Source organism: Pezoporus wallicus, unplaced genomic scaffold, assembly GCF_028554395.1.
Source record: "Pezoporus wallicus isolate ANWC-B61680 ecotype Strahan unplaced genomic scaffold, APGP_CSIRO_Pwel_v1 contig_3710, whole genome shotgun sequence".
Lineage (NCBI taxonomy): Eukaryota > Metazoa > Chordata > Aves > Psittaciformes > Psittacidae > Pezoporus > Pezoporus wallicus.
Window position 1 is genome coordinate 1,438,114 of NW_026640315.1, and position 25,764 is coordinate 1,463,877.

Here is a 25,764-nt window from a genome sequence, read left to right on the forward strand (position 1 = left end):
TGAGTTGGCTTTATGTAAAATTCCAAGTCTGAGCATAAAAACTCTACTGAGTTCAGCCTGTTACTGAAGAAAAAATTGCCTTGAAAATAAGATCAAGCTTTGCAGTCTTGCAAATGTGTTGCCTGAAGAGAATAACCTCATTCCTGTATAGAAAGAGGAAAAAAACCCCTAAGGATATGTACGTCTTATTCATTAAAGTAAATAAGACTACTTAATATCCAACTGCAGCACAGCCTTACATTCTGGCCCAGTTTTATATGCTGGAATCAATCCCATTTAAGGTAATGGGACTACTCATACTGCATATTCAAGTGCATAGTGAAGTGTTTGTGAAAGCAGGACATAAATGAGGGAATAGCTCTGCATTGCTTAAATGCTGGCAAGCTGGGCATGTGTCTTTCCCCATCTAAAGCTTTTATTTATTGAAACAAATGATTCACTAACGAAATCTAAGTTTTTCTAAATTTCAAGGTGGACATTCAGTCCAAAGGTTTTAATGAGGGAAATAAAGCTGTGCAAGCATTAAGTATTAGCAATTCCCAGCACAGCTTAAAAGACGGAGGCCTGGAAATTCCTCTAATTATTCTGAAAATCGATGCAGAAACACATAATTTTAGTCTAAATATTTAGACTAAGATATTTTGTTGTTGTTGATAGTGGTGCTTTGGGGGTGGTGGTGTTTTGGTTAGGTTTTTACTGTGAACACCAAGAAAGCTGTGAAGTTTCTGGGGTTCTAGCTTAATTAACTGTTAGTGATTACAATAGGAGGATGTGCCAAACCAGCTCTAAGGCAGCTGAATTAATGAAGGAATGAACATTCCCCACCTGTTGCTTAAACTGGGATTTCCCCTGGTGAGGCTCTTTTCAAACAATTGCTTAGTATATAAGGGGGTGTGGAGGTAACAGGTAGGAGGATGGTGAACTGAAAGATATGGTAAGGGATTTTTCTCTTTACTACAGAAGCAAATATGCCGAACAAGTAGCAAGCTTTAAATCATGAGGCGGGTAAGATAGCAGTGGGCATATACCAGTGCTTTAATGGGATTAATTATGATGTATTAATCTGGCTAAATGATTAAGACATTAAACAGGAAATGTCTAAGGTAAGAGGAAGCAAAGGACATGCTGAACCTCTTAGGAGGAAAAAAGCATCTTGGAGAAAAGCTGAAGAAAGGGAGTGAGCTGGGAATTGGCTAAAAGCTTTTTGTAGGACTCTCAGTAGGTGCCGCAGTGTAGTTACTGCTTTTGATGGGGGTTTATCTGAACTAGAATGGTGTTTGTTAACTGCTCCAGCTGAGCTCTGCACTTAGGACCTGTAAATAGGCTTAATAATGATATATGCTGTCTTGTTTGAAATAATTACAAATATAGTTCACCCAGAGTGAATCAGGTAAATCAGCTATGGTCTGGGGTGATGAATTGTTATTATTTCATCTCACAGAGTTCAGAAATTTACTTGGGTAGAATGTGCCTGTAAGTGTTCCCCTGATTTGGTCCACAGAAAACTTGAGTTCTTTAGTCTCTGGCTGCCTCCTTAAGAGCTCAAGTAGTTGAAAATTGTGTTTTAAGCTTCTTGGGTATCTGTCTCAAACCTTAGCGCTGGTCAGCTTCACATATAGAAGGAGTTCTTGGATTTATTTTGGACTGAGATTCTGGTAGAGAAAATAGCAGGAGTTTGGATGTGGCTACGCCTTCCTCATTCTTGCCATGCCCTCTTGAGAGGGAAAGGAGAAAGGCTCCTAAAACTCAAAGGAAATATGGTGCATGTCTCTGATGACTGAAACCTTCAGACTTAGATATGATGCATGAGACTAGCTCATGAGCGATATTCGTGCCTGTTACTGAAGCGACAACTAAGTGTTTCTCTTGTTCTTTCACACCTACATCTTCTGTCTCTGCCAAGATATGTTTCCTTCATCTGTGCCCTTATTTAGCATGCTGTCCACCTACTATCTGCATTTTCATTATCTGTTTTAAATGAGCAATAAAATAACCATTTACATAATGAATACACTTATTGATACTATGTTATATAATTTAGAGACAGTTCTTAATTATAACTTGTTTATAATTAGGTTTTATGCTACACCAGCTAGCTCGTATGTTATTTATAAAACTTCAGAAATAGTAGAAAAGCGTGACTATTTGAATGTGCACATAATCTTAGGTATTGCCTTTAGTAACCCTTTTGGGCCCATTTTCAGTTATTGGGCCCATTTATTGGCATGTTTCTCTTTTACTGGGGTACATATTAATATACAGGAGTATTTGCTGGTGAGGATAGACTGCAAAGAAACTGCTGTTGTTATCAGTTTTAGTTTGGATTTAATTTTCTAGTTGTTTCAGATCAGGAGGTAGAAATATTTGGTGGGGTTTGTTTTGGTTTTTATTTTGAATTGGTATGACTAAACAGAGCAATGCAATGATTTCAGCACTTTATCTCTTTTTAAAAGCTGAAATGTACACATGCTCCAAAGAGACTTGGCCATCCAAGTGTCTTCTAAGCTTTTATTTTTGATGCCCCTGATTGTCACATCTTCCTTGTGACACATTAAAATGGATAGAGCCTAAACTGTGATGGATGAATACGGACAGTCTTCAAATGAAGATATCAGCTTTAGAGATAACTGGTAATTTGGAATATGTCACTGTTTTTAAGGAATCAGACTTGGGACCTTTGAACGAATGGTGCGTTTGCTCATCACCTTACAAAATGAAGCATTTCTATAAATGCCAAAAATGTGTTTCCCCAATTAATAAAAACTATTGGTGTGTTGAGTCTACACTTTCTGCATGTGCTGCTTCTTAACCACAGTTATCACTGAGGGCAAACAGCCCTCTCGTTTAGAGGGGAAAATAATTTGAGGTTTCACACATTAGCTATTCCCGGTTTGTTTATCTTTTGTTGAAGCAGTGACCTATGGTGTCTGTCTTACCGAGTGTGGTTTCCATAGAAACTAGCTGACTTGTAGCATGTTTGTGTTCTGGCAGCAGCCTAAAATGGTCTTTAACCGCATATTGTGCTAGGAGGAGCAATACTTCGGCTGAACATCAGGAAAGCTGTCGATGGTCGGATATTGAGCCTGAGAACTGCTGCCCTGCCTTGCTCAGATTGTGACTGATGTGTCTCTTGAAGACAGTCCATGCGAGATGTGTGTAAAACGCAGAAAGTTGGGTTAGAGCTTACACATTGAAAGCTATTTTTGCAAAGGTCATAAATATCATCAAGAATGAGAAATAAAGCACACCAGTAACTGCAGCCTTCAGGAGTTGTTGTCAGTGACCAATGGCATTTCTTAAACTGAGGGGCAGCCAGCTTCCACTTAAAACAGGTGAGCTCCTTTTGCTTTGTCACCTGAAGTTCCCTCCCCTGGGGAAAATGAGCCAATTCAGACAACATGGTTTTGAATGAATTGTGGTGTGGCTCTGTAATTCTTCTTCTAAAGTTAAATAAATCAGGCTGGTCATTGCAGGTTTTCCTTGGGAAAACTCAGATACTTCAGGTCATATACCACCTCTTCTGCTTCCAGGAGAGAAAAACCCCATAGTGTAATGTCTATGACTTCTCTTACAAAATCGGCTGTTTACAGAGATGTGGATGTAGCTTGGAGAGCAACTACCCATTTAGAGGTCATGTTTCAGAAAAGAAATGAAAGCATTTGGCAAGGTTTGTTCTCTGAAGTAATATTAGGCTTAAAGATTAATGTTGTAAAATCATTGAAGAAGTTCAGATGATCTCAAGGTATGGTTAAAGGGCGTCCATGTTTTAACAATACAAACAAATAGCAATCATTAATAAATCAGCTCAGGCAAAAGAGCTGAAGCAGTTGCTCTGATTCCTAAAAAATCTTCCTTTAATTTTATTTCCAATTAATTAATTGGCTCTCAGATTATCACAGTTTGTTTTCCGCTCCAATGCAGAGCTGTATTTCTGCAGAGGCTGTGCTGTTCTCTTCATATAGCACAGACTGGCCTTACTTTTGCTTCCATTATGTAATTTTTGGCATATTTATTACAGCATCTTTAATGCCTTTCTCATTTTCAGCTTTTTTGTTTGGTTTTGATTGGAAACATATGCACTTTTTATTTTTAATTTTTATTATTGTTTTCTACTGCAGTCTTCTGGCTGTCCATTCCTCCTCACTTGACTGCTTTCAATAATGCTCCTTCTGGAAAAAGATGTGCTTTTTTCTTATTTTTTTTTTAACCATACAGATGAAAGAGAATAAGAAAGTAATGAGAGAAATAAATATTTGTTTTCTTTTATTTTGAAACATGTACAGAATCGGGGAAGTGTTGGTTGTAAGGGAGCTCTGAAGGTCTCTAATCCAACCTCCTACTCAAATCAGGACTACCAGGTCAACCATGATTTTGCCTAACGAAGTCTTGAAAACCTGCAAGGATGGAAGACGTCCTTGGTAGACATCTTAGGGCTATGTACCTATCTTATTTGCTATATTTAAGAGTCCAGCTCAGTTCATTTTGAGGTATATAATTTGTAATTGTTGATGCCTTGCTTTTTTTACACACGTCTTGTCCAGGGTCATTGACAGAAAAGTCTGAAGGACTTCAATATAAGCTCTTAAAGAAATTTAGATTTCTGAACATTGTAGCAGAAAGACGTTTCTATTCTCTTGAAGTGGAAGGAAGGGATTCCTTCAGTGTTAACTGAAGATTTGTATTTTGTTTCTAAAGCTTAAACTTGAACACAGATTCAATAGAAATCAACCTCTTTCTCTCCCTAAAAGTGCTCTAGAGAATTATATCCAAAATCCACAGCTAAGATATGCCTAACTTGGCATCTTATTTATTGCTTTATTGATCAACATTCAGACAACAGCAGCACTAGAGAAACAGTTCAGTTTTCCGTCTCATTACTCTTATTTTTCTCTCTGTGGAGAACCTGGTGTATAATCAGTAGAAAATGTCAATTGTTTTGCTATCTTGTGTCTCAAAGAACAGAATCAAGATTTTAGGCTACTTACCTGTACTTTCAACATATCGTATCTATATTAAGCAAAGAAAAAATATTGGAAATATTTTTCCTTAGTTTGGTTTATCTGAAAGATATTTTTCCATTTATACAAAATATCAGGTGTATGGTACCCCAAAGAACAAAAGCAAAAATCAAACTGCCAGATAAAGGTGCTGTTTTGAATAGATTGTGAAGTTTTGATTTTGGATAATCTGGTGTATTTCTGAAAGGCTCAAGGTCTGTTTGTAGCCTTTGAATAATGTGAGCAAGCTCTAACTCCAGTCTAGTTCACTGAGAAGGCAGTAAGTTTCAACTTAAAGCAGTCACTGCCTCAAGGATCGGGCTGATCTCAGGACTTGGTTTCTACTGTTCATTACAGTCTGTTGAGTTATACTGGAAACACAGAACCGTTTCCTCTAACTGTATGCCATGTTGCACATGAAGTCCTACAAAGCAATTCCTGGGCCTTCAGAAGTCTGTTCCAAGATAGGTTTTTGCATGGCTTCTTCCCATGGTCCAGAGGCAGACAATTACTGTATTCATGCCACTCAGAAAGGGCCTGCAAAGCTGGTTGCTTTTAGTTAGATTGCCATGTTGGCTTTTTGATCAGTGGGAGTACCTCAGGACTAAGTGTGAGCACTGAAAAAGACTGGAGCATAACAATAAATGCATGATTACATGAATAAATGCTCCAAGTTCTTGTTAACAGATATGTCAGAATGATGCAGGGCTGAACTCACTTGAACAACGCAGTCATGTCACTTGAATAGGACTGCAATGTAGTCAGAGTAGGTGCTATTTGGAGCAAATTATACACTGTATGCAAAAAGGTGAGATGCTGTGTTACACCACAGATAATGAGGGAAAGATATAACCTGGCTAGTGTGTAACATGTACCACAGGAAGACCAGAGGAAGCCTTCCCTGTCAACCAAGAATAATGGTGTAGAAGAAGAGAGATCAAAGTGTCTCACTGGCTTATTTTAAAGACTGCAAATTAGCTCTGAGGAAGGTGTTAATTAAAAAACAATCTGGAAGAAAATTTCAGGAGTTGTATTTTGCAACAGAACTTGGCTCAAGTCAATTGAGAAGTTTATCTCTGGGTAAGAGAATTTTCCTGCAAGCCTGGCTTGATGTGTGTTTCAAATAAATGATGCAAAACAACTATCATCAAGGATCAATGTGTTTGTCACATCAGAACTGCGCTACGTGATTTACGTTACCTGGGACTGACAGTAGTCTGATTTATCAGAGTAGCCCAGACATAAAAGCTTCCTTCTGGGGTTCCATTTACAATTTTTCTAAGCCATCTGTTGAGAATATTTTGTACCTTTTCTCCTTGTCATGGTCTTAAAAATGCACAAAGCAAAAAGCTAAATGGATAGTCAGAATTGCAGGGGAAGTTTTAAGATCCAGTGGGTCTTAATTTGATTGCCTTTGTGCTTTCTCTGCTTTGTGATTGGTCTATTGAATGACTTGAAGGTCTCATCTATGTCGATGTGAATAGATACACGCTTAAAGAAAACCTGTGAACATCATCATCTTTATTTGAAACTCAAGCCTACTTAACTAAAAAGTTGTTATCTGAGTCATTTATAAGAAAACACTGGTAGTGAGGTGGGAGGACAGAAGGGGGCATCTGGTTTGCCTTGTGTTCATCACAGGTTTCCAGTAAAGTGCTGGAGAATTACTAGGTTCTGCTGGGCTGTGGCTCTCTGTAAGGGCAAGAGTGCTCTTTTCTGCTCTCTCTGTCTTTTGAAGCGACTAGGAATTTGGTCAAAAGAGAAACTGGGAGGCTCTGTGTGCTGGGGTTTTGAGAAATGAATAATAAAGCACTTACAGATGTTCAGAGTAAATACATTGGAAAAGACAAGCTAGTAAGTATTGACATAATTAATACAGTTGTGCTCTTTTATCATTGTTTCTATGGTGTATCCATGCTGAATCTCCCAGGAGGCACCTCTTTTCTATTAGCTGAATTTTACCTAGCGTAGCTTCCCAGCACTGTGTGGGGTTTATGATCTCATCTCTCTTCCGGTGTCTCTATAATTAAGCAAACCTAGGGTAAGTTTTAGTCAAATGATGCCGAAATGAAATTCACTCCATATCTTCTGAAAGACTCCAAATGTTACTGAAACCAGGATACTCAATGTAAACATGCTCTGTTTTAGTCTGGTTTATATTTCCTTTAATTCTGATGGAACGCAATCATGTTTAGCACTTGCGAAAAGTATCAGGTCCACAGCAGTAGAAAACAGTTCCCCCCCTTACGAAGCCTCCTATGTATTATTTAGGATCCAGATGCTATTACATCTTTCCATCTATTGTGATGCTTATTGGAGCATGGTATTAATGCATTCTGCTGTAAAAGATTACAATGTAAAGCAGTAGATTAGCTTCAGAGCTTGTAATCTCTTCGCATGCTTTATTGCTTCACTTTGAAGTGGCTCTAGAGCTTCTTCCCTGCCTGTTGATTTTGCAGCATCTTTAGAGTGCAAGTTGGAGTTCTTTTTCTTGCTGCTTCAACATGTAAAATGGGTGTTGTTATTGCCTGTTTTATTACCACCATTAGTATTGTTAGGATAACAGTATCATCTGATGAGAGTACATCATACCATTGTGAAGGGCTAAAACTTGATGCATTTTAGCAAATGAGTAATTGGGATTGTTCGTACTTTCTCTTTTGAGAAGCAAGTGGGGAAAATACCTTTTGCAAAGTGCTTTGAGATCTGCAAATGTGTGAATTGTAAATGCAGTTTGCTATTTATAAGCACTAAAAAAAAGCAGGTAACTCAGAGTTAAGTACAGAATTGCTGTAGATATTAGAATAAAGAAATCCACATTTCATTAAGTGAGTCAGAAAATAAAAGTTCTGGAGGAGGCTAATAAGTCCACTGATGCCTGCAGAGAGATGTGTGAGTCACCATGTACTGGAGAAGAAGGTTTTAAAGTGCTGATAGGTGGCATAATTTTGAGGCATCAACTGGAGAGATTTAACAGCAAAATTACAGCTGAACTTCAGTGGCCACTGTGGAGTTGACATTCCCACTGCAATTAGGAGATGCAGTGTAATTTCCCTGACTGCCTTTGAAAATATTAGTTTCTAAGTACATATATGTTCTGTTCTCAGGCATTGTTTTATCTAGATGGCTTTTATTTTTCCTTTTTTTTTTTTACCATTCTTCCCTTTCAATTGTGGTGAGTTGCTATGAAACACTATTTAAGCTTAGCAATTTTAGAGACATCCTGGTTATGAATGATGCTGAGTTTAGAAGCTGTCAGTAACTTACTAGCAGAAACCTAAAGTCCTTTGGCAATCTTTGCTGTAGTAGAAATTACTTAAAATAAGCAGATTATCACAGTCATCCTAGTGCTAATGCACTGTCTTTCTCAGGCTGACATTTATTGTAATAACAAACAGCAAGGGTTTTATTTTACAAAAAATTGAGATGACACTAAAGTTGAAACCAGCTGGAGATCTTAATTTGATTTTGATTGGCCTAAGGAAGATTCTTTGGTTAAAACCCATGATTTTCAGACAAAGAACCCCAAAATATCACAAAATTGGATAAATAATGCCTGGAAATACAAGACAGATTGACTCTGTGTACAAGACCTGATGGCTATGAATAGTTGCTGTATTCAGATGTCCTTGTGTCTTTCCATTTAATTTGATAGAGGTGCCAAAGGGAGAGCAGAGCAGTCTCCACCACCTGAAAAGCTCAACTGCAGTGGATGAAGAGTGCCCAAAGTTACTTCAGCTTTAGATTTAGGTTCCATGGGAACTTGATTCTATGTGTTTCCACACAAAAAAAACCAGTAACTCCCTGCAATAAGAGCAGCATCTGTTAGCCTACCTATTTCAAGGGAAAATAGAAAGTATGAAAAACCATCAACATGGCAGTAGTGCACATAATACACTGATGTTTCTACCTCAAATGGGAGTTATTTGCTGAAGTGTAAAATCAGCAATAAGAAAAAAAGGACAAATAGTAAAAATCATGGATACAACTTCATCCAATATTATCATCTACATATAAAAAATTGGGAAAGAGTTTTGTGACAAAATATGAACCTGAAAACTTTCAACTCCACAGTTTATTGGAATGCTGGAATAAGACTAAAGCAAGCAGTGGCATTAAAGAATTCCAGCTGGGTTGTGCGTATAGCATGTCCAGATTTATCCGTTAACATCAGACTGGGCTAACCACCCGCACTAGTTCTAGAATTGAGAAGAGTATTGCATCACATGGGGTTTTTTATTTTTTCTCCAGGTTGGCATGATTCCGCAGCATGTGGGTTAAGAGGGACACACTAGTGAAGCCTTAATGTAGATTTTTATACTGATAGTATGAGAGCAAAATCTGCAGTGAAGAGCTGCAGCTTGCTCCAGTTGAGCATCTTGCCCTCATATATATACCCCATGGGATCCTATCAGGCAAAGGGTGGTTGGTTTTTGTATTACAATGATAGCCAATAATCTTAGGAATATGAAGAGGTGCAGCAAGCATTTTTCACCTTCCAAATTCTCTGCTTGCAGACCTGTTGCAGAGTAAAGGTGGGCTGTATGTGAAACCGTGGAGGGAAGTAGCAGTGTGCCATGCGCTGCCGTCCTCTCCCTGCTCCCACCACTGCTTCTCATAGCTTCTCAGAATGGTTTCTGAGCAGAAAGGGAGGATGGCTGTGTTAGTGTTTCAAGTGATTATTGCTGTGAACACTGTAACAGGAAAACCAGTTAACAGGCGCAGACACTGGCAGTACTGAACTGAATGGAAATTGAATGAATGTAAAAATGATGCTTCCAGAATTATATTAAAATGACTTTTTTTTAACTTTCTGCACAAATTTTCAGTTCATTATTGCCTGAGCAACTTCATTATTCTATAGCATTATATCAGGAACTATGTTTCCTGAGGTGATGCTTCCTCGAAGTGATGAGCTGGAGGAAGCTGCCTCAGGATACAGCTCAGAAGTGGGCAGTGTGGCAATTAGCAGAAGGGCAACAGCTGTATTTCAAGTAAAGCTACTCCAGCTATCTGCCCTTGTGAGGGTACGGGTAGAAAAGTGCCTCTGTTTTGACCTACTGCTGCTGTCTGAAAGGCATGACAAACTGAAATGGACACCCTGATCATATAGGTAAGGAAAGCAATTTTTCATGCAGGGGAAACACCATAAATGATTCATAGTACCCATATTTCTCACGCTTATTTCCTGTGAGTGTAGAGAAGCAGGGATTAGAAATGACTGGCAGTGCTTACTGCTCATAGGGGGTTTGCCTGGAGGTGATTTTACTTCTTTAAGCTTTTAAATTAACTCTGTAGATGCCAGTCCCACGAGCTAAAAAATCCCACTGAAAACTTTCCATGAGCTGCAGTTACAGAAGACATGAAAGTGTAACAGGAGGGAATTAAACATGATGTGAAAGTGTTTTATAACTTGCAGAGTGACCAAAAAAGTGCAAGTGCTGTAGCACTGGCCTGCCCTGAGCTGCTGTGAGTGCTGAGGAGAGAAGTGGTCAAGTTATGGGAGAAGGTTACGACAATGGGAGCAGTTGTAGGTATTTGGCAGAGCTTCTCCAGATAAGACCTGGCTTCTGGAGGAGGCCATCATGGTCCTTCAGCTTGTGGTGGGAACATCAAAAACCAGCAACCAGGATCCTGGTTGAGTGGCCCTACATGGAGCTTTTGGGGTTGTCTGGGGTTTGTTTTGGTTTTGGAATCAGTTTCTTAACCCTGTTTTCAGAATGAACTCAATATTAGAGTAGCCTTGGAGACATAAAGACAGTGTCGGTCTGTGAAGTAGCTCCCCCACTTTCCCCACTTTTTGCTGGTCTCCCTGCAGTGATAGGAGTTGAGCTGCTATAACTTTGATGTGGATGAAATTACTCACATATTTACTTTGTCTCTGCTATACCTATCTGTAGGGCCAGGGCCAGTAGGCAAATGGTATTTTGCTGTTTGCATGGGAACCGCTAAAGTATTTTCTCCCCAGTGTTATCTACAGTCTGTGACACAAAGAACCCTCAAGCCCAAGTCTCCTGAGATCCACTCAAGCACTTTAGACACAGGATAAATCCCATTTCTCTAGTGCAAGTGCAGTTAAAATGCAAAACAATACTCGTGGGGACAGGTGGAAACACTGTCCTTAATTTTAATGGATATTTATGTGGTATAATATAGCTGATCTTGGACTATCTCCTGAGGGAAACAGAACATTGCCAAGAATAAAAATGTGCAGGAAAAAGATCATAGATTCTATCAGTGGGCAATTAGGAGCTTTGCAGACCATATATTTTGCTTATATACCTGAATGAGTAGTTTATGATATATTAGTTGTATCTGCCCAGACTCCCTAATCTCTGGAAGCTGGGTACTGCAACCCACTGTTCATTTAAAAAACTATTGATTTCAACTTCTACTGCTTAAAAAAATTCCATCTGTCAAGTAATGAGAAAGTACTGGGAAGTATTGGAAAATCGGCTTGTTTTTATAATTTAATGTGCCAGTGAGTTTGACATTTGTAATCAAAACCTTTTTCAAAGCTTCCTTCATCCCCTTCCTCCTCATCATTGCATGTGCCAGCACTAGAAACCCACTAGTTTTTGCAGTATAACAGTTCAGAAGACTTCTTCTCAGAGAGGTTTCATCATTATGTACAGGATGCATATTCAGCAATCAGTAGCTGTCATTTGCTCTTTAGAATGGCTTTGATAACGTCTTAAATCTGTCCAATTAGCTGACATAAAGTAATTCTCATTGTGCTAGAAAAATTTAATTGGTATAAATCTTAGTAAAACCCATAGTAGCCACAAGGGTTAGGTTATGGTGCATCTTGATGTGTATGTACTCATATACAATGAAGTCCCAACAAAGATGTTACACAAATGCCCTATTTTATTTCAGTAAACATTTTAGACCTATCTTCCCTCATGTCTGCATTCTCTAAAAGGGTTTTGCTAGCACTGGATAACTCTGTACTGCTCAGAAATAGCTCAAGTTCCAGCAGGCCTGAGATGTCTGCATGTTTAATGTTCTGTTAATCATAAAGCAGATTAGGTTGCCTTTAATGTCTAATTTAAATTTCTTATGGTGAGCAGCTCCACAATGGTTGTACATTGCTAAGTATCAACGTACTGCAAAATGAAACATTATGTATGTTTATAAGCTGTCCTGGTTCTATCTGCTGTGCGGGCACTGTGGTATTGGAAAACCCACCTCAAAGCAAAGCTTAAAGCTGAAATCCCTCTCTGTAGAAGAAGAAGGAAATAACTCCTTTTGATATCTCTTTATACGATTATAATTCTTGACAGAATAGCCTTTTTTCGGCAAGCTGATTTCCAACAGGATAAATTGTAGTGCTTTTCTTGTGTTTTTATGAAGTGCATGCTTTAAGTAGGAGTTAGAAATAAAACAAAATTTCAGAGAACTTACCGTATAATTTCAGTATGTACTTCTAAAATTCTACTGAGCCATATTTCCCCCTGGAGAATAGGGATGAGAAATAAGACCAGTCCCAATATTTGTTTCTATTACCAAACATTTAGTGTTGTTGATTAAGATGTTGGTATTTAATATGTGCCACAATATGGTGGTTTCTAAGATTCTGAGAGTACTGCCTAAACAATTAGGTAAGTGCTGAAGTATCTCCTGTATGTGTGTACAATCCCCTTATTTGTCTTTTCCAGAACCTGAAGACAGCTCTGAATAACACCATCACATATTGGTCCTTTAGGGAAATAAATATGAGCTTGCTTGAGACAGCTATATGTTGATAACTCATTTTTACATTTAATGAAGACTTTCTGGGTGAAATTCTTGTTCTAGCAAAGCATGCCTTAGGATGTTTAATAAACAGAAATAGCTGAGATATCTTTTCAGACTTCAATCTATCTCCTTTAGGAAAGATGTGGTTTATTGGGGATATTTTTTTTAAGGTTGTGTAAATAATTTTTTTTTCCTGATGTAAAACGTAATATAAGTGTAATGCAAAAGCTAATGAGTTATTCTGTTCTAAATTACAATAGCTATAAATTATTGTTTCACATGATACTTGGGCTGCTGGATATAAATAGATCGGTAGCAGTTTATTTGCAATGGGCTTGCCCCAGCATGGAAGTGTCCTTGTGTAAAACAAGTCATGCCATACTTTTAAATGATCTTTTACCACTCCAATACTAGAACAGGGGTTCTAGGCAAAGGAAAGTAGGCATAGCCAGAGAATGAGACAGAAAATTAAAGCTCAATGAATCCATGCTAGTATGTTTTCCCCTTTTCTCTTGCTCATGCCTCTTATTTGTGTGCTGCACATTCAGCGTCCAATGCATAGAGACATCTAGAGCAAAAAATTCCACCAGAGCTGGGGGAAAAATCTTGATCACCTCCAGTAAATGTTAAATGGCTTTGGTTTGTTTGCTTGGTGTGGATTTTTTTTTCCTTACATGTTCTCCAGAATACCTTCATTTTATGTATATATATATTTTAGATCTATGAAAGTAGTTACATTTTGCAAATATTTTGTCTGAGTGATTTGATCCAGTGCAGAAATTCTGAATGAAGGTACATGTTCCCCTGGGTCTGTTTTCATCTTTGTAGGCCTTGATCTTAAAAAGGCTTAACTTCACATGCTCTGCAGGTACTTAAATAGAAATACTCCCATGATTTACTGTGTTGATGTATGCGCTTAGAGTTTGGAAAAGTAGGACATTAAGGGTAACACATGCTTAGGATGGGATTTAATGAAAGAGATGTAGCTATGTACCAGCAGATAATTCTGCCAGAATCACAAAGCGTGCAGGCAGAGGAGAGTGTGCATTTCTTTTTCTTTGTAGCTCCCGACAAACAGCAATATCATTTGCAAAGCTTTAACTTTAGCGACACGTTTTTGCTTCCTTCCTGATTGATTTGTTTTCCTTTTTCTCCCTAAATGACTGCCTCGCAGTTGAGAACCAGAAAGGCTGCTTCAGGTGCACAGCACCAAGAAGAGCTCTAGTGGCGAGTCAAGCACGCAGGCAGTAAAGTCATGAAGCTCAAGGTTAGTTTATTGTATGCAAATATATGAAACTGCTGTGACCTTCCTCCAATTGCTAGGTGTGTGTGTCTTCTAATGCAGGTTATCTGTGATCAGTCAGAAACCACATGAGAAATTTTTGAATAGGTAGATTGACAATAGAAGTGACTACAAAGGAGCCCAGATGTTCACCAATTGCATCTTGCTGCCACTGCCACTTAGAGAACTAATAGAGATGTCAGTCATGGTAGCTGGCAGGATAGGTTTTATTTAGGGAAATCAGAATTTCTGAAGTCTGTTGCTTTTTCCATTCCTGTTATAGTCAAACTCCACCAAACAAAGCCTGTATTTAAAAATTACATATTACGAAGTCATTGGGCTTTTTAGGACAATGGGTCATGACTGCTCTGGTATAGAGTGGATATTCCAAATTATGGTCCAGCTCCAAAACTAGAGCTCTCATTCTTTCCCATTTCGTATCCATATGTAAGAGTACAATTCTGTTTGTAAGAGGCTGGCAAATTTTGATGGTTTACTTTTCCTAGTTTGGGGGTTTGGTTAATCTTCAGTCTGGAAAGAGAGTTTGCTTTGTGATTTTGTTTTGTCTTTTTGATTTAGACTCAGGAGAGCAGATCTTTTCAGATCAATTGAGATTTGCCCTTACTTACACTAAAATGTCACTTGCTTGAATTGTGAGATTTAAATAGCTTCTAAAATAAAAGTAATGAATCTCTTACTTCAAACCTATCTAAACCTGTGTTGAATTTCCCTGGGTCTGATTCTGGATTCCAGTACTGCGTCGAAAGCCTTTGTCTAATTACATTTTAAGGACATAAACAATTCAAGGGGCAATACATAGTTAAGCGAGAAGATCTCTATGCAATATGCTCCTCAGTAATGAAATTCAATTGAGTATTGCTGGCAACGAGTTTTATTTGTAAATGCATTTACCATGTTTAACTGCATTTATCTAGCTCTTCAATATCTCATTCTAGCCAACATTTTACTGTTCTTTTTTTTTTGTGGTGATGTTATTCTTTGTACACAGAAGTCTGAAAGACTTCAGAAGTTGTATCTGTGTTTACAGGAAAAATCACAACTTGTCCATTCTTCAGTCGAATAATCCATTGAAATTGCAAATGCTTGTCGAATGATCTAGCTGAATCTCCAGATGTTCCTCTAATTGCATCCGGAAAAGCTATATTCAGTCACATATAAATCTCAAAGCTCATTTGAGAAGCTTAGGTAATTTATTAATTCACCTGAATTGTTTCTTCAACCTCTGAATTTAATCTGATGGAAATTCTGCTGGCTTAAATATGCCTTTATTTTTGTCCTCTAGGAAAACAAATATTTGTTTGCACAGAAAACTGCACTTAACTGTGGTAAATGGCTTCTTTGAATCATGGACAGAAGCTTTATGGAACTCCTTGTGATTCCGCAGGAGTCTTATTTCCATTTACTGCCCTACTCATCATAAAAAGTTGGCAGTCACTGGAAAGCAAAGTGACTAATGTCATCTTACTGTTCTTCACACCACAGCAAGAAGCATATTCCTTTGATCCAAATTGCCATTAGAATTGTTATTGAGATAATAACAGTGGGAGATTCAGCTTAGATAGTAGGAAAGAGCTCCATCTCTAAGGATACAAGAGACTTGAATAAATAATGTCAGAGCTTGTTATATCTCTTCTACTGGAGTTTGTAAAAAGAGGTTAGACAAATATTTGGGAAAAGGGTATAGTTGGCCTTGTTTTGTGGTAGCAACGGTTGCCAAGATGACTTCTGGGAACCCTATGCAGATCTGTATGTGGTCACAAGCTGGGTATGACATGGATTGCATTCTGGGAAATGTATGGCACTTGTAGCACTATGGTATTCAAAATGTCATGGGCTGGTTTGGGTCATTTCATCTGTAGGTACCAGAGTGCCTGCAGCTTTTTTAGATGATGATACTGCATTTATGTATGTCAGCACTGCTCAGCAGTATGTACTGCCAGCAACTATTCACCCAAAGACCGGGCAATGACAACTTAAAACACAAAACTCCCTTTTTCTGTGATTGTGCTGTGGCACAAGGTGATTTTAGAGTGGTAGAGACCATGGTTGGTTACAGGACCTTGGATTTAACACATACAGAAACAATGGAAGCTATTTGCATGCTTGTTCCATTGTTTTAGAACAGATTTATTTTTGCCTTGCTTGTTTTACGTGTGGCTACGTGTACAGGACCAGCATGTTGAAGCTTTGGATTAATTCACTTGTGCTCAAGAGGAGCATAAAAGCTTGTATATTGAGAGGCTGAATTTGAAGTGCACTCCAATCTGAAAATACTTTATTTTTATGCATAAGTGTAACACTGATATACATTCAGCAAAAATATTCCCATTTCAGTTGCATCTAAAGAGAATAAAACATTGGAACCAGTCACAGACGTGATGATTGCTTTTCCCTAATTTCTGACTTAACACTAGCATTGGCTATTGAGAATTAAAGCTGTAAGTAGTGGTACTTTCACTGAAAATGACTTCTGGGTGAGGTAATGCATTATCTGATGATTTACTTATTCCGAGAAAAAAAAATAAAGTATTATATTGAGAGGCAAAAAGAAAACTAAAGCTATTGATTTTCACCTGAAATGTCCACCTTTGCGTTTTGATGTAGAGGAAACTAATGATGGACCTGTGTTCAAAACAGGAGCGCTTCAGCCCACGTAAACACACGATGTTCAGATAAGGTTTTTGAGTAGGGTTCTAGGCGCTGATGAAAGAATGCAGGTGTGTACCTAAGACTGAAGAGGTTCAGCTAGAAAGAGAGAGTGCTGCTGAGCTCCCAATAAGAAATGTAAATCTGTGTGTCAAGAATAATGTCTCCCAGTTATGTTAGCTCAGCAAGGTGTACAGGTTGGAACCCATGTGTTCTGGAGATAGCTGCCTCTTTAAATAAGAGAAAGCCATGAAGTTTTCTTAAGATATTGAGAGAAATCAGGAGATACGTGTTTAATCAAGTGGGGTTTATGTCATTGCTGTGATTTGTTTTTTAAGAGCTTATCTAAATATTATCCTTACTTCTGAAATAGCCTTATCATGCGACACTACAGCTGACACACTGTGTGCGTCAAATCCATTTTTGTTGCACACAGCGTATATACTTTAGTCAGTAATTTGCAACAATGGAGGTAGGATTTTAAGCTACTTTCGGCAAAATATATTCTTGGGCATCTTGCTGCTGGCCCATTTGTCTTATTACAAAAGGTCTGTTAACAGAAAATCAAATTAATGAAATATGGGCTAGAAGGACTGTATTTAAATCAGCCTATATTTAGCACTGTTAAGTTTCAGAATGGCATCAGAAGCAAGGGCAGTTACCTGCTGACAGTTTGTTCGACAGAGAAAAAGTAGTGTGTGTTGCTAGGAACTGATGTGTGAATCACTGGGGGCTTGTGGATGAATACAAGAAGGGTGAGAGAAAACAAACAGCGCAGTATGATTTGGGGTCCTAAGGGCAGCCACCAGAATATGGGCATGACAGGGAAAGCAATGGCTAACGCAAGTGGTGTCACAAGTAGTTGCTTTTTAGTCGTATGTAGTGTCATCTTTGAGTTACTAGCATGAAACAAGCAACAGTGCTACACAATCCTACAAGGAAAGAGAGATAGGGAAGGAAATTGGCTTTTTGACATGAGTCTATGCAGGCAGCTGCAGGCAGTGCAGGCTGAACCCAGGGGCTCAGTGTCACCCTAGTCACTGTGATGCTGATGGCCCATGAGCTATACAATGGCCATGGAGAGGCTCAGAGATCCTTGTGAATTAATTTGATGTCATTTACACCTAGCTTGTATTTGAAAATCTCTTTATATTAATGGAGGTTGATTTATGTTGGTGTTATCAACCTAGGAGAAATGGGGGAAACCTGGAGGAGAAATGAGCTAGAAGCAGCAGAAGGTACTGGTGGTGCTGTAAAGGGCCTTACGGATGCTGATCAGCTGGGATTTGCTCTTTGAACATAGGTTGCAGGCAGGCTAATGCCCGGTATCACAAGCTGGAATGTGTGTCTGCTTCACTCATCTGGACAACAACCTACAGCTTCTGGCTGCATTGTTGAGTGATGTGTTAACAAGTCCCTGTGTGCTGGCAGATTGGCTTTTAGCAGTCATGGATAAATTACTCTTGTAAGCGCATGCAGTGGTTTATATTACAAATGAGGTGTTCAACAATGAGAGAATCCTCCCTACCACTTTCCTGTGCTTGACTTATACTGAACTTTAGTGAAATAGGTGGGCTGGAAGCAGACCCAGGTGTCGTTATAGTGACTGCTTTGGTGCTTCCTCCAATCTGTCACAACTGCCTCAAAACCACAGCACACAGTGAAAATATACTATTGCTCTGCAAAGCAGTTATACTGTGTTCCCTCTGTTTTGGCAGTCTCACAAAGTAGTACCATTGCTGCAAGACTTCTCGCAGTTTTGGTTCAATTATCATATCTTTGGCTTTTAGCCTGAAGACTTCCATCATAGTTTTAATACATATAATCTTAGGAGTTTGGAACATATGAACTGACATGAGGAATAAAAGGTAATTCATCTTGCAGTCAGAAATGAGCTAAATGTCCCCTCACAGCCAGTTTGATCTCTCTTTCTGGCTAATATACAAGGTTTCATTGCTCCCCAAACACAAGGCAAGACAGATGGCAGGTGGAAACAAATACCATCATGGAGCATCCCGACACTGTGACCACGGCAGTGTCTTGCACAGCCGCATCCCTGGATGTTTGGCTTTGAACAGAGGGGCATCTACATACCAGTGTGCATTCTGTATTCTGGCTATACAGGGAAAGGACAGATCTGCTTCATTTTTACTGCAGTAATTGGTGATTCTATTTTCCATAACAGAAACCATTTCAAAGAATTGTCTTTGTATCTGCCTGAGATTTGTTTTGTGTATTTTCCACATGAGATCATGCTGTATTTCAGTAATTGTAATCTATGTTATATGTTACAATCACTATGTTTTTAGAAACACATGAGTGTAGTCTACAGTATATTATCAATACATTATCAGTTGTGGAATAAAAGCTTCAAAAGGAAATATGTGTTATTGCACTGTTACCAATTTGACATCAAACACTTGGATAATCTTTAAATTTCAAACCAACAATATGTTAATGTATTTTCTCATACTCATGATTACTTGGCAATGTTTAAGGTCTGGATTCTATAATGCATTTCAGTATTAGTTGGCATGTGCCATAAATGACGAAGAAATTAGAGCTTGGCTTCAATAGGGAATACATTAACAGATTATTTATATCATAAGGGTTTACGTCTACCAATGAGTGAGGTGTTTCAGAGCAAAAAAGCCTTGTGTTATTTAAAGAAGGTAAATAAACATGTTGTTCACAGGTTAAACAAAGAGTAAAATTAGGAGTAACCGTATTCTGGTGTGTTTTCTCATGAATGCGATATGACATCCTTGCGTGTCTTATTGCACTGAAAAAGGAACTTATGAAAGAACATCTTATGAATGAGCTCTTTGTAGAAAAGCTTTGTTTGACAGCTGTCTGAAATGTTCTCTTTCTCTCTTCCTTGTTCTACCATGTTTTTCACTTGTAATAGAAATGTAGGGGAATAAGAAGAGTCAGGAAAGCAGGTGCTTTTCAAGAACATGAAAGAATATTCATGAAACTCAGAATTATTTGTTTCCAAACCCAATATGGAATGTTACAGATTTATACAGATGACCATTGTTTAAAGTTGTTAGCAGGGCTGATGTATATAGGCACTGCTCATTTGCATCCCAATATGTTGTACAATTTGAATTATATATTTTGAATAACACTTTGTTGTTGTTGTTGTTGTTGTTGGAAGTGTAGGACATTTAAAACCATTTTCTAGGCTTTTAAAGATAGAGTGAATTCACCTTACAGCTGGGTCTGACAGTCTGCACCCCATGCAATGCTTGCCCTGAATGTGAGGATATATATTTTCTTAAACAGCTTGGATAACACAGCCACTGCAGATGTGTACTGTGCAAAAGAAAGAAGTTAGACACATTCTTTTGATGTCTCCCTACTCTGTTATAATTCTTGACAGTATAACTGTTTATCAGCAAATGAATTCCTAAAGGAGAAGCAGCGTATTGGATTTCTCTGCATTTTATCTTTTATGGAATATAGCAGAATCATAAGTATACACATCAGTGGAGAGCAGGGAGGGACTTAGTGAACTGAGAGCTAGCTTGCTTCAAAAACCCGTGTTCTTATAACTAAAAGGTTAAAAAGTTCTTTAGAAGTCATACTACTTATTTTTCTGGAATAAACTGATACGCCGATGTATTCTGTTGAATGTGTAAGATGTGTAAGGCCCAGAAATAGTTCTCAGTGGCCACTTTCACAGAAAATTACTAAACCATACAGAATTCTACGCCGTATTGCTTAAACTGAGAATTTTAGACCTGGGTTTTTTTTTGCTGCAGGGGATGAGAGGCTGTATTGTAGCCACTCACCTTTACAGGATGTCTTTTTTTTCCTGTCTTGTAAAAGATGGTTATGATGAAGTGGACAAAAGGATGTGGGAGAAAAATACATTGCAAGTTCTTAATAGTAATTTTATCCAAACTCAACAAGTATCTTGCCAAAATCTGCCAAAGTTTTCTTGTTTTGCTCTTTTGACCATTAAATGCAAAATCATCAGAGATTTCTTCAGAAAACCTCCCTGTGCCTTGTTTCTGTGATATTAAGTAAGACAAAAAGGACACCCTGCCATGTTTACACGTGACCTACAAATAAGAATAATCTCACCTAACTCTTTAAGGTGCCAAAATGTCATGGCATCACAATGGCACTAAAATCCCATCATGTACCCCAGCTGCTAGAGACAGGTATTTGAATGTGACTTTGTGACATTTGCTTATTTGCTTCCTCAGTCTGGCTGTTGATTTATACTGGTTTATACATTGCTAATTTATGGCTTTCCTTAGTCTTTTTAATGAATATCCTGCAGAATCCTGGCACTTCCAGCAATGTTTCTGCATGCCACAAAGAGAGGAACCCCAGTACTCCAAGCAAGCGGTGACAGATTATTTGCTGCAGAAGGTCCCATGTTGTTAAGTGCAAGCAAAGGATTGTTCTTTGCATACTGTCTTTTCTGTAATGGTTGGGTTTAGTGTACTGTGTGTGTGGCCAAATTGCTGCCTGAGGTGTCAGAATATCAAATGTCTCTCTAGTGCTTATCTGCAGTGCACAGCTAGAAAGCCCTAACTCATGTGTTTTCAGCCTGTTTTGTTGATTCCAAAGACGATAGCATCCTTAAAACAAACTAAAATGAGAGTCCAGTGTTTGCATGTCATCATTGCTCTCTGTCAGTAAATGACTCAGTTCAAGTACATTCTGAGGCCTGAAAGTAGTGTTTTCAAATATCTCTGTAAGTAAATATTGCATGGAAACAGAGGTGAGCATGCTAAAAGCTTGGCAGTGCTGTGCCAATTTGATTTGTCCTTTGGAGAGCTAACCCTTTTGTTTTGTGTGACGGACTTTTGCAATGACTGCTGACAAGAAACTGTCGGATACGGCTCTGGTGAGATTGGATGAGACACTGGATGTCATCGGCTGAAATATGACTGAGGCACAAAACATTTTCAAGACACTTGAAAATGATGACAGTTCACACATTTTTCTGGGAAGGAAGGCTACCAGGAATTTATGATAGAGAAGGTTTGGAGCTTGAAAATTCATTTGCATATCTTGTACTGTTAAGCCTCTGGAAAAAGAAAAGCCATAGTATGCACGCATTGGGCTAGCTGTGGTACTGTGCATATTTATAAGCTGAAGAGATAGCTATCAAAGTTCAAATGTTCCACAGAAATACCATTTCAAAATGCTGCCAAGGCAAATGGAAGGACAAGAGGAATTTGTGACATTTATGATATTGGCAAATTTAAAGTAACTGGAAGGTTTAGATTCTTATGCAGAATAAATCATTACTTTCACTGGTGCTCAGGCTCTTTAAACCAGCAGAAGTCTGACCATTGAATTGGAGGTTATTTTGCTTTCTTAACATCTGATTATAACCAAAACCAATGTTACTGAGAGCTCAAATTTATGTACAAACATTCCAGAACCTAAAGAAACCCTGAATCTCTAGGAGGCAAGGGTAGGCTAAATGGAACCAAGAGAACAAAGAACAAATCGGAAGAATGGAGTTAGTGCTGACTCAAAACAAGACAGTAAAGGAGAAGGCTGCTGGGGAGAAAAACCCATTACTTTTTTTTGCTCTCTGTCAGGAAGATAAATCTTTCTCTTTGGGGTAGCATTTCAGCCCTGTGCCGCCCCCTCTATTCTCATTAGAGGCACAAAGCCTCCACTCAGCACCAGAGGTTCAGTTCATCTCTCCTCCCCATCCTCATGGGCAGTTGGCTCCAGGTAAGTGCCTGAAGAGCACTTGGTTATAAATAGCCAAGTCAGAAAGCGTCAGCGTGGATTCCAAGTTCAGGTGTTGTCCTAAGCCTCAGCCCTGTCTGGGGAGTGCTCTGAAATGCAGGCTGCCTACAGGGTTTGCATTACATGTCTGCAGACAGTGCTTGAGCTCCCTGTGGTTCCTTCTCATGTTCTTCACTGATTTGTATCAGCCTTCCATTTGCATATATTTAACTCATTTTCTATTTTTCACATGTATTTTATAAAAGAAAATACTTTCAGTTTTCCAGAATAGAAACAGTTGCTCTGGCAATAAGAGTAAGAAGCCAGCATCAAGGCTCCTCTTGCTAAGACAGGCTGATTTTTATTCCCTGCCAAACTGCAAATGTGGATTTCAGACATATTTGTTGGATAGCTTTTCTAATGTTCACTGCAGCTGCACAATATATTTGCAGTACCTCTTGCACATACTGGTACATACCTGCATCTGTGATGTGCGTGAATAAATGTATTTGTGGTCCGTGCAATTAAAAATGAATGGCCATGTAAAAAAGATGGTGGGGTTATTTCCATATGATGACGAATCCATAAAAATAGATTATTGCATAATAAATGATCAGTTTATAGATGTAGCTTTCTTTTTACTTCAAAATGCCAGTTAGCTGAAGCACATTCCCACCTCTACCGCCTGCTTGAGTCATTATTATGAGCTTTCTTCCTAATACTGAACAAACATTGAAATATAAATATATTCCTTGTTCTTTGACGTTCTGGCACTTACAGGCAGTGGTTATGTGTCTGTGTGGGTGTCTGTAGGTGGACATTGCTGCTGTGCAGCTGCTGAATTCCCCCGTTAAAATAGTAAGAGGGGAGTCCTGGCTTTACTGAAGGAAAGACAGAATTGCCATTACCTCTAAATTCATCCCACTGTCAGCAGGATGAGCAGTTGAGGCAGCTTTCACTCATTTTGCTTTTCCTTCTTTTTAAAATTAATCCCTATTGTCTGCCATAATAATGCATTGGTAATGCTTTGATAGGGAGTTAATATCACTTTGTTTTCCAGGGTGTGAGATGTAAGTGCAGTTGGCTGTGGCTGGTTAGGCAAGCCGATAACCTTGTCCTAGCATACTGAGATTTTTGTCCAAGGGCTGAAACAACCATGAAAGCTGGTTGAAATATGAATTATTCCTTTAGAAATAGATTCATAAGGTATTGGGTACACTGGGACCCTCAAAGCTTTTTGGAAGCTTTACAGGATGCCAGGAGGATCCGGTTACTATTTTAATATGAATTCTTTCAAAATGACAAAACAGATTGGTATTTAAATTCCATGTAATTTATTCTCTGCTCACAAGGAGTTTCTCGTTGAATAAGCTCTCCAAAGAGGTTTCAGAACAAAGGAGTAATTGGTGAAAAATTGTATATTCCCAGAATTGGTCTCATTCACTGATGCTTATTTAGAAGGAATTCTGGACCCCCAGTGTGCAGTAGGTGCACGTGGTAAGAAGCAACTTAAGCCTCCGTTGGGGGAGCCAGTTCAGCTCCTCTCACAATATGTGCTGGATTTGATACGTATATGCTTATGTATATAAGTAGTCAGTGAATATCTTAGGAAAAAAAGGTTTCATATCTGTGCCATTCTGTCTTATTTTTCCAATGGTTTGCTAGCACCACTGTTTATTTTGCCAGATTTAATGGCTCAAGGCACAGGACTGCTAATGGAAGACAGCACAGTAGGTTTCAATTCTATTGTTTGGTACTCCTCAGTTGCTGAAGTCATTTCCAGAGGAAAATCTTTTGAGCTGTGTGAAATAGCAAATCGTGTCAGAGCATATAAGCAGCTGCACCTGTTAGAAAACCTCACATGCACTCGGTAGAGATAGCTCTTTAAGAATGCCATTATTCTCTTAAGCAAAATATAAGCAGAAAAGCTGCTAGGTTTTGTGTAGTTCATTCATGCAAAACGTTATCAGAGTAAATCTACTCTTTAAAAGTTAAATGGAAGTTTCAAGAATCAAAAACTTCTCAATTTACTCATTTTTATTTCTGTGTGGTGGCTATCCTATATGTCTGTAGATTCCTTGGGGGCTTCCATATTTGCATGAGTGTGTGAAGCATCACAGACTTGGTACACCAGCACTGGCAGGCTGCCTGCCTCACTACCAAACATTTGTGGGACTGGAGCTTTCTTTGTAGGTATGTGGATGCTTGCAAGCTGTGTTCAGTGGGCTCGTGCTAGCAAATATCAACATGGTTACACTAAGAACTGCCTTTAGTTTATTTTTTCTTTTTCCTTCTCTACTAGCTCTGCATGCAGAAGGCAGTGTCCACATCAGTATCATATACAGAGATAGGGTAATTATTAGCATCATTGCAAACATCAAGAATGTGATGAGCAAAAGTGTGTGGGTGTACTATCAGGTTTTGAGTTGTTTCTTTGGACCTGGAACTTCCATATTGCTGGAGCAATGCATTGATGTTTGTGCCTTTAAAATATCATGTTATTGAGCTGCTGTGGCATGGTTATAAATGTTACAAAACAGGAAATTCAGCATTGCAAGTGAGACTAAAATACCAGAGCAAAACACTTATCACTGGGAAGATAAATCATGTCAGAAATTCCAACAAGTCTGCCTCCTTCCTGTGAGCAGAAATCTATCCAATGATCAGCACAGGTTTCCAATAATATAAAATGAGGATATTTCAAGTTTAAATGCTTTTTGTCCATATATTAACTTATTATTTTCATTCAGCTTTCATTCAGGAGTTGTCAGTGAACAGAAGATTCTACATTACTTAAGTGCATGAGCATGTTTTCAGATGTTTAATGATTGAGAATTTTTATTGCACCTTTTTAGTCGATGCTGAATTTTCTGTTGGCATGATTCCAGTAACATTAGTGAATTCCTGTTAGAAGACAGCGTGTATCATCGGAGGGTGGGTGGATGATGTCCAGATCATGAACAGTTTGTGTGCAAATAAGTCTGTTCTCTTTGCCTTTATGTTTAATCTCTGTGATTTTCTCCTCTATACAGTGGCAAGCACAGACTTCAGGAGGACTGTAGCTTTCTTTTTAGATTCCATAGCAGTATAATTTGCCAACATCCCCCTTGCCGTGTATCTGATCTGGGTTGGAAAGGATGCTAAACCACTTTACTGATGGAAGAGAATGATGATTTAAGTAAGAGTCCTTTGCCATCCTTCCTGCAAATATCTACAAATTAACTCTCAATTAAGCTGATTAGAACATGCTCATAGAAACAATCATGTTACCACAAGGTTCTGTTTAACACCAACTGTTTCATTTTTGGAGATGTGTTCACTTTAACTGCTGTCATTTTCAGTGTCCTTTGATCTTTATCTGCTCTAGCA